The sequence below is a fragment of the Macrosteles quadrilineatus genome, unplaced genomic scaffold (assembly GCF_028750875.1).
Source record: "Macrosteles quadrilineatus isolate MER2022 unplaced genomic scaffold, UCM_ALF_1.0 Scaffold_6__1_contigs__length_79288215, whole genome shotgun sequence".
Taxonomy (NCBI): Eukaryota; Metazoa; Arthropoda; class Insecta; order Hemiptera; family Cicadellidae; genus Macrosteles; species Macrosteles quadrilineatus.
The window spans coordinates 58,369,801-58,380,335 of NW_026542599.1; positions in this window are offsets into that span (position 1 = coordinate 58,369,801).

Below are 10,535 nucleotides of genomic sequence, written 5' to 3' on the forward strand. Positions count from 1 at the left end.
GTAAAACGTCTATGAGATAATTATCACAATTGATAATGCTATCCAAAGATATTTCTCCTTCCATTCTACATGTGTAGACCTCTCTCTTCCAATTCTACACTTGTTCTTCGCTTATCTTTGGTACAAAAAATTGCCAAATGTGTCCCCATCTTAATGGGTAAAACCATTAAAACATATAAAGTACCTACACATATAGAACATTTACCTGTCTAAACCTATGATTCTAGAGATAAGGTAGTAGAACTTATACGTAGGTTTTTTTTTAACTTACGAAGTATACAATTTTCTACACTTACGTTTGACTTATGTCTAATATCAGTATTTAAAATTGTAATCGATGTTTAAAAAGACCCCTCTTTTAATATATCATGGGGATTTCCCAAGTCCGCTTTTGTGGACAACCTACATTGCATTCATTGTTTTACTACCATTGTTTGTCGATTTCTTGGCTAGCGGCACGAGGCTGGTGTAAATCAGCTGATTGGGCAAAACAGCTGACGTGCAGCGAACAAAGTATGAAATAATCGCAGTCAGCTGTTTTCTATGGGTGTGGTGGCCAACGCCCGTAAGTTACATAACTTGCTTACAATTACATGCACGGTGGTAAGCTGTGAAACTCATAATTACTGCGCTTCATCAGTGGTTGATCATTCTTTGGTTGGATATAAAACTAAACCAAGTTGTTGAAAAGAACACATTGTAGAACGCAATAATGAACAGATCTATGTCTAATTTGAGGCAAATTCCTTCCTAGAATACGAACCACTAATGCATTTTAGCATTGAAATGAAAACTGCAAGCTGACTAAACATGATATTGTAAAATCTGAAGATAGTTATACATTTGATGCCTGAGAACCATATAGTGCGTTTATGGCGAGATATATATATATATATTTTTTTTTTTGTTAGGATTCATTTTAAAATCTGCTCTAACTCTGTGGTTACATATACAGGGTGGTAAAAAAGTCCCTGGACAGTTAAATATTTTAAAAAATAATGCAGATAGAGCTACAATACTTGGTACAAAGCAACATCTGCCATTTTGCGCAGGATCAACCTTTTGAAGTGCGGTTTGCGGCATTGTATTTTACTAAAAAATACCTTTAATTTGATGTGCATATTGACCTATGCTTCCATTTAAGATTTTCTTCCGACTCCTTGTGGGCCGTCCCCCTGAAGAGTTATTGGATCACTGAATATGTGTTAAAATAGAGTTTTATGCCCTGTAACTTTGTACCAAGTATTGTAGCTCTATCTGCATTATTTTTTAAAATATTTAACTGTCCAGGGACTTTTTTACCACCCTGTATATTAACCATAATTTGTAATCTTACTAATATTATAAATGTGAAAGTTTGTGTGTTTGTTTGTTTGTTTGTTTGTTTGAAGTTCAATCACACATTAACTACTGGTTGGATTTGGCTGAAATTTGGCATGATGATAGCTCACATTCCCGATTAACATATAGAAATATTCTTATCTCAAAAATCCTTTCTGGCTCCGCCCCAGTGGCTCTGAAGTTCCCCATGTTAACCTTATGAGTATTCATATTTAAAAGGAATTAAATAATTTTGTCAGCTGTTTCAAAATAACAGAAGTTGGTTCTATGATGTTAAATAGCATTAAAAATTAAAAGGTTTACCAACAGGGTACAGCACTATTAATATTTTTGTATTTATGACAACAACCAACTAGCAACAAAAAGCTGTGATATAGAATGAGAACTTTACTTTTTTCTATTGTTTAGGTGCAGTGGTAGAAAATTAAGGCTATGATAGATTTGCTATACTACAGCATACCGTAAATTAAAAGAACCAAATTTTCTTAAACCGTGTCCTCTCCCATTGCAAACGCAAAGCCAAGTATAACTGCATTAAGCATTTTGTATACTTATACGCCAACCCCGTACGAAGGACGGGTACTCTGCTAGTACCACAATAATGCTGATTATTATACCAAATGAGTTGACAAATAAGAAAAGATAATATGTTTACACTCGGCATTACATGACAATTATAATTGTCATATTCGTCCTTATACAGGATATTTTACAGAGTTGCATGAATTATTGATGTATAAATAATTCATAATTAACTTTTTAGAGTTTAAATTCTGGATGATTCAGAATATTAAAGGTTTTAAAACAATAAAAAGGCAGGATGACAACATAAATTATAACTTTTAGTAAACTAGCCATTAAACATAATACAAACCATACATTTATTTATTTATAACATTTATTTAATTAATCCCTAATTCTTTTTGGATTTGGTATTAAAAGTTAATATAACCTTTTTTGAAATTTACCCAAAATTTAGCATTACTGAATCCCCGTTTTTAGTTTATTTCTTTAATACATTCTGTTAAGGTGTCAGGTGTGATATGACTTAGGGTTCCATCAAATTATGTCTTCAAAGTGAATTGTTCCCCTTACCCCTGGAACAAATAACCCAAAACCTACTGTCATTTTTATAATGTTAAAAGCTTTGTAGGCCTACTGTAAGAAATACAATTTTAAATTAAATACAGTAAAGATGGGCAATAGTTCTACGTTCATAAAAACTTAATTGGCTGCATGTATAGCTGTTGATTTCCACTATACACTACTTTAACTAACTTAAGTTCAATTTGAAAATTTACAATGGTATGGTAAAATATAATGGGGTAACAGAAATAAGATACTTGGGCACTTAATATACAGGATCAGTTCATAAAACCAAAGTTAGGTACTACTTGAATTGTAAGAGCTTTAAGGGACCGAAGTTTCCAGCTAGAGAGGCCTATCATTGTCTTGTTTTTAAATACGTGGACCCACACTTAAGGTCGGCTCCAAACATCTACTGTAAGTCTGGGTCTTACCTGAGAACCAAAATACCATTTATAATTGGTGAGGTTTATCATATGTCAGAAGACCACGCTCTAACCGGGCCAAACCGGTAGTGGCAAATTTGCATTTATAAAGAATATTGAAGCCCACCGTCTTGTGTAATCGTTCAAAGAATCTACCAAAACAGATCCTGGAAGCCCATAGGACAAGGGCTTCAACACCGTCAATCAGATTTCAATTAAAACTGCGGAATTCACCGCAGGGTAGAGGTGACACATTCGGACCACTAGGTCAGTGTTTTTGGCGCGCAATGGCCGTGTTTTGGCGGGAAGGTGAACCGCAGTTGCGACAATGTTTACCTCTTGTCAGACCAAAACATTACGTCACAAATCAGCTGTTTTGTCGAATCAGCTATGTCTATAATTATCTTGTTAACTCTTTTTTCCCATGGAATTGAAAAAACCAGGGTCTGACCTAATCTACAATTTCATGTTAAAAAAATAATATTTTTTGTTATATCACAGATATAAGCCCACCCAATAAAAATAATGCTACCTGTAAGGTTATTTTATTAAAGTAAATTTAACGGGGAGTTCAAAGAAAAAACAATTATGTTGATAGCCCGTTTACATCAAAAGATATAGGTGATTTAGTAAAACACTACACTTTCAACCTGGTGTTTGGGGGGAGGGGGGGTTTTAAGGGGAAGCAAGGGGGGGAAATTCGGGGAACTTTCAGAAAACACCCTTCCTATCATACACTATCACCATGCAAAAAATCAGCTTTACATCTTTCATGTCTTTGTTGGCCTTGATTTTTAACTTAAGTTACTGGGCTAAATAGGTCTCAGAATTTGTTAAAAATATGAGTAATAGTTTCCTTGTACGTAATAAAAATAAAGATAAAATCGAATACATCATTTTTTAGAAGTTTCATGAAGTTGCTCGAAGTTCTGGCATTACATTATAATGGTCGACACCGACATACCAGAATTTGTATATTATAATGCAAGAATAACTAATGGATGAGTTAAGGGAAAGCTTTGATACCGACGAATATCAGCTGGTTCTTCTGTGAAGATCATTTATGAGAAGCCCAGTGAAGGAGGACAGTTAGGGCCAGTTCCAAACTGACAAAACGTTACCTTGCTTTAACATTGGATCAAACTGGAAACCTGATTACTAGGTAATCGTTATAACCACTCAGCTACCCTGCTACAATGTGTTGTGTGATTAATATTTTTACGCTATCAAATAATAACAAGATTGTACCACTACAAAAACAATAGAGGACAAAACCTCTAAATTAATTCAACACACAGTTCTTTAGATACTACTACTACACAGTTACTACTTTACACTACTAGATACTACTTTACACACAGTTCACAGTTCTTTAGATCACATTAGCCATTTTGTCTAAGATTTTACTTGTCTATGACCTCACAAGCCGCAATGTTGTTTATAATCGGAGATTACCCGTGTACGGACCAAGATCGACTGCAACACTCAGATCTGGGTCAAAACTGGTTTAATCGCAGGTGCAACTGCAGTTGCCCAACGGCCAGCTCCTATCTGGGTCTCGGATTCTTTTTGCGATCGTCAACATCGATCATAGTTTGTGTGATACGAAAGGAACGTTAGGGGTTCAAATTAATGCTATGATAGTGTCAGAGGTAATTCTACGATCTGTGTTGTTTAAAGAGACAATAAGAGCCTATAGTGTTCAGAAATATCACCAGAACATTTTTGAAAAGATTATGTTGGATTTGGTAGTTATATATCGATGGGTAGTACTGATCACTAGTCCGTATAATATAATAGGTTACGTACCTTTTTCTGTCTTCAGTATTTTAATAGTAGTGTAGGTTTACTAGTTTCGGGTCATAAGACCCATTTTAAAATCGACATCAAATTAGTCCATAGATCCGACAGAAGGCTTTATCAACAAATCGACACGTAAAGTTCACATTATACCACAGACAACAATAAATAGTAGGCTGGCCACTTATCGCACGTAATCGCGGGACAAACTAGGAGGATATAATATTATAATATAAATCATCCTAATGTACAAACCAACGCAGGCTGCACGCGTACACGACGGAACTAACTTTTTCGACTTTCTACGGACACGAACAATCTTTGAAAATGTTTTGATCCAAAAAGGAAATAGTCAAATAGGTTCTCTCATAATTAAAACGGCCTAATTATATTTTTCTCTTAGGTTTTTCTGCAGGGATACCTAGTTTAAGTGACTTGAAAGTTACCGTAACCTACAATAAGTTGTATTATCAGTTCAAAAAAGGTAAAATTCTCAAGTTCATATTTTACACTTACGTCTGTTAAAAGAGAAAGTTTTAGAGTTTTAAAGGGACGTTTAACCTGTACACGTAAATAATCATCGAAATTCCATTGAATATTTAAATCTGATTTCCCAGATAAAGGTGGTAATGTAATAGTAATAACAACCTCATATGTTAAATCAATCAATCTTATGGGCTTAGTTTGATTAAACAAATTATCGTGTGATCTTTTTTACACAGTACAGTGTTCAATGCAAATAATAAGTTCAGTTACAGTGAGTTTATAATCTCACTTAATTTTCAAAATAAATTTGGTAAATAATTTTACAATTCATTATTTAAAATTAAGTATGAAGTTACATTAACTAGTTTCGGTAAATATAGTTAACATAACATGGTTTATTTATATTTAGTAATATACAAAAACTATTAAAAACAAAAAAATGAAAATCATTGTGGAAATTGATCATGGCTATTTACATTTGCATTACAGTTAGATGGCTCTGGTTCAGTTATAACCACACAATAAGCCTGAGGAAATAATCAAAATCAATAAAACTTGCACTTAAGGTATATATCATCAACTTTATTATACACTATGTTTATTGAATCATTATTTTCTAAGTGTTTTCGAAGTCCAATGATAGCCATATCTAAACTGTGTTTCTTTGTGGCATTGTTTGTGTCTCTGACTTTAAACATAACATTTCTCCAGGGTCATAGCATTGTTGCGACCTAGTGTACAATGTCTCCGTTCCTCGTGCTTGTTCTTTATCTAAATGTTCTGCCATGTATGATCTTTATCTCAACTTCTCTACTTCACTGTATAGCTTGTTGTTTACTTGCGTATACGTAGAGACCAAATGTGGACTTGAGTGAAAGGCTTCTTTGTACCTGTTCCAAAAATAAAGAGTTTCAAAGTAAAATTTGTAGCTGTTTAGGTTTATCTTTGTAGGAAGAAAAAATAGGTCTTAAAGGTAAGGAGAACTTTCGATGTGTTGAACAATTTCCACCACAAGTCACGCAGTTATTACTTCCATTAGAGTTGATGAACGAACCTTGGTATTACTCTAACCCAGTTATTCAATATCAACTTAAACTTTAAGTATTCAAGTGAAGGAACAGCTATTAAAATATAATTCGCATTAACCTACTTGTATAATTGTTAATTATTTGGCGTTAAAAAGAGAGTTGGAACTGGATATTTGAAAATGGACTTTGAAAATGAATTATATGTATGAATTGTGAAGTAATGAAGGCGGAGCCTTAAAGTAAGTTACCTTTTTAGTTACCACTCGCAGGTGCACTAGATCATGATATTTTAAATGGCACCTTAATCGTGAAAGTTGATTTGGCTGGACAGCTCGTAAAAGTATGTTACAGGGAAACAACCTCTTATTGTACTTAATAAATTAAATAATAACCTAATCCGCCGCATAATTTACCATGCATTTAAACTAATATTTATCTCGTTCTATGAAGATTTTGATATATAATACCCACCTGTAAAGGACTTATTATGGAAAGTTTGATAGGTTATTGGTTATTTTGTTAACGTCAATCATGTAACGTTTGCGTAATTGATTTAATGTCAGGAACATCATCAGCCCAGAATAGACATGAGTAAAACTGTGCATTTACGGGGGAAAATATTAATACTCTAGAGCAACAAGAATGTGCTTTTACACTATATTAAAATTATATGTCCATCATAAGTCCCAGTTGGTTGGGGACTAGGGTCAGTTATTACGAGAATAACATTCCGCATTGAAAGGAGGCTTTTACTATGAATTAAATATTACCTTTGACTATGGAGGGTAGTAGATATTTCATGATGAATTCAAAGTTGAAATAGTCATCGACAATGTATGTTGCTGTCATTCACTGGTTTTTGCCGAATGAACCGACTCTCTACTAAACATTTAATATCACCTTGAATTAAACATAGTCTCTAGCCAAGCCAGCTTCTAATTAAGGCATACTTACTGAACTACAGAATCTTTATATCACGTAAATTGTGTAAGTATCGAAAAGTAAGGGAGAAAATAATGAATATTTGGATGAGATATAATTTCTAACATCCAAAGACCAATTTAAATTCCCTTTTTGTGGTATTCAGGATCAATGCCAGTTAAAGGCATCCAGAGTTGGTAAACATACACTGCTATATTTCTAGGCAGGTTATATTGACCCATGTTAAAATATAATCCTAAATATTTCATGGGCAAGATAAAAAATTATGTCTCGTATAACAATTTATTTTAGACAAAGTTAAAATTGTATTTGAAAGCTTCATTAAAGAATAGTGAGCAACAGTGCGATCGTGAAATACACATGACGCAAACGCTAGAATTCAGTTCGCAGTCCCAGCTGACTGGGGTAAAATTCTGCTGTTTCGTCAGAAGTAGTATTAGAGTAATAGCGACCTGGTGCTTTAAAAACAACCATTGACTATGGATAGTAGGCCTACTGACAATAGTTGTATTGTTGGATAGTAAAATACCCCCGCCGCAGCAAACCTGCCGTCTAAGCGAATTTCCATTTGGCTGAATTGATTTTCAATCGATCTATTTAAATAACATTAGGTTTAACGAGTACCTAGGTTTGCTGCTACAAGGAAACTAATAAAGTGTGTGTTTTAAGTAAAATAATTATTGCTTAGTAGAAAATGAATATATTTGCCAAGTTTGATCAAAAGATATCCATAATCAAGCAAACTACAACATGTTACAATATTCTCCATAAGAATAACATGGGAATTTTAAATTTACAATTTTTTTAGTTTTCTCCGTAACCAATAACCGTACAAAAACACTTTGACATACTGAATTGTTTGTTTTTTTAAGCTCTTTAAGAAGGATTAGAGAAAAATTGGGAAATTTTGTGTTTTGAGGGTCAAAAGTGAGAAAAACCAATTTTTACCCCATAAAACCCCCCATACAACCCTGTTCCCATGGTCCGATCATGCTGGATCGCGAACTCATTCAAGTTTATCCCGCATTACACCTTCAAACCAAATTTCATCAAAATCGGATAAAAATTACTCAAGTTATCGTGTTCACGGACACATATATATATAAATCTATTTATACAGGGTGTCCGGTGATAAGTGTTAAATAAAATTTTGCATTAAACTACACGGTAATGGTGACAGAATGTCGCAAATTTGAGGTTCCCAACTTCAACAGTTAGAGAATAACAAATAAATTAAGATTTTTCAAAAATTATTGTAGTTGTTATGAAAAAGGTTATTTTACTCTGTTAAAAATGCACTTACTGTCAGTTTCAATGTCATTTTCAGAATCCTCACAAAATTTTAAATAAATATAACACATAATCGTTGGGGTACGTAAAAATATTCTATTTAAAATTCTTCGTTAAACAAATTATTTTTATATCGACGAAAATGTAAATAACATTCAGCAGTTTATTTCTCGGTTGTTGAGTTCCGGCGAGGTTATCAAATATGACTAAAAACTTCCTTATTTAAAGGGCTTTACAATGGTGTATAACAACATTTACCTACTGTCAAATCCATGGTGAATTTTACGCACTATTGTGAAAAATCACGGCCAAGCCAAAACAGATATTGTAAAAAATAATAAAATTTTACTTACTATTTTATGAGCTGACCACTGATGATGAGGGTATGTATAATTTATGATTGACCAGACTACACTTCCATCAAACTAAAGAGTTTTTTTGAAGACTTTGGAAAATTTGTAATTAAAAAACACAACACATTAGTAAAAAACATAATACACACTACAATTTAAATATGAAATGATAGTTAACCCATTAAACAAATCAATGACACACTTTGTCCGAAGCACAAATCACAGTTTGAGTGTAAAGTGCCCACCGTTTTCCCGCAAGCAGGCCCTAGCTCTTTTGCGGATTGCGCCAACTGTGACCTCATACGTCAATTTTTCCCTTACTTTCCCAGCAGCCTCAAAGATTCTCTCCCGTAACTCAACTTCAGAGTTTACAACAGTTGAGTAAACTAGACTTTTCATGTAACCCCAAACAAAAAAATCTAACGGGCTCAAGTCTGGAGATCGAGGAGGCCATGTCACACTTCCTCCACGTCCAATCCATGTCGGGTAGTTTTGGGATAGCCACAACCGAACGCTTTCAGTAAAATGTGGTGGAGCACCATCCTGCTGAAATATGATTTCAGCTCTTTGTTGAGGATCAATTTCATCCAACAACTGAGGTAGAGAGTGCTGAAGAAAATCTAGATATAAATCACCGTTCAGATTTCCTTCGAAGATATGAGGACCAATTAACCGATCTCCAATCACACCTGCCCACACGTTGATCCCAAACCTTTTTTGAAAAGAAGCTTCTCTGGAGGATTTTGGATTTTCATTATTCCAAAGATGCATATTGTAAATATTTATCACACCTTCTCTGGTAAAACGGGATTCGTCAGTCCATAGTATTTTTTTAAGGAAGTGATATTCAACAAAATCACGTTGAAGAAGCCAGCGGCAGAACTCCTTTCTGGATTCGAAGTCACGAGGCTCCAATCCTTGGACCTTTGTAAAATGATACGGATGGAAGTTATTGTCCTTCAACACTTTATGTACTTTCCACCGGGACATACTAGTTTCAAGGGCAAGCTGCCTAACACTAGTAGTAGGATTATCCATAACTCTCTGAATTACACCCTCTTCAGCTGCAACATCATGCACAGGTCCTACTTCTTTCTTCTTCTTCTCAACCGATCCTGTTTCCAGCAAACGTTGATGCACTCTAGTAAACACCTGAGTACTGGGGGTGGTGCGATCAGGATACCGATTCTGGTACTCTCTCTGAGCAGCCGACGCATTACCGTTACACAAACCATAAATAAAATGCATTTCAACATACTCCCGAATCGAAAAAGACATAGTTGACCGATCACTGTCCACATGTGACTGATAGATCGTTTTAAAATATGACTACTGGTTCGCTTTGTTTTCTTATCGCTTGGATAAAGTATTGTTATCAGTAAAATACCTGAATCTATTGACTAAATCCATTCAACAAAGTAGAAATTCCGGGAGATAATTTAAATCTTATATGAAAATTATACGATAACCGTAACTTTATCACAAACACATTTTACTACTATGTTTCTTTTCTTAGCTGGGTAGTTATAAACAAAGCGTTGCATGCGAGAAAGAAATACAAATTATTTGTTGCCTGCACTTAAATGTATTATTCTTCACAATAGATTTTCTTTGCCCTACCATGTTTTTTTCACAATAATGATCGAATTACATTAGGAAATTTGAAATTCTGTAAAAACTATTATACACCATTGTAAAGCCCTTTAAATAAGGAAGTTTTTAGTCATATTTGATAACCTCGCCGGAACTCAACAACCGAGAAATAAACTGCTGAATGTTATTTA